The sequence below is a fragment of the Crocuta crocuta genome, unplaced genomic scaffold, assembly GCF_008692635.1.
Source record: "Crocuta crocuta isolate KB4526 unplaced genomic scaffold, BGI_CrCroc_1.0 scaffold312, whole genome shotgun sequence".
NCBI classification, from domain to species: Eukaryota; Metazoa; Chordata; class Mammalia; order Carnivora; family Hyaenidae; genus Crocuta; species Crocuta crocuta.
The window spans coordinates 1,609,188-1,609,394 of NW_027527378.1; the positions used below are offsets into that span (position 1 = coordinate 1,609,188).

Sequence of the window (207 nt, forward strand, 5' to 3'; positions counted from 1 at the left end):
GGCCATTTGTTTTCCAGTCTCCCTTAATTTGGATTTGTTGATCAGGTTAAACATTTTGGGCAGAACAACAGGGGTGATGTAAATGAGTCTTTAGATGGAATCTGTATAAAGTTACCATCATTGAGTTTGCTGTTTTGATTTTTCATACTATATCACTGTTCTACTGAAATCTTTGAGGAATTTACAAAAATGAGGTCCCTGACCCAT

At 35.7% G+C, this 207-nt stretch overlaps 1 protein-coding gene across 1 annotated transcript in view; it reads right to left on the minus strand.

Annotated features, from left to right (window-relative positions):
- Positions 1 to 207, minus strand: part of EIF1AX (eukaryotic translation initiation factor 1A X-linked) — a 19,777-nt gene that overhangs the window by 10,337 nt on the left and 9,233 nt on the right. The gene's annotated exons all lie outside the window — the stretch shown is intronic.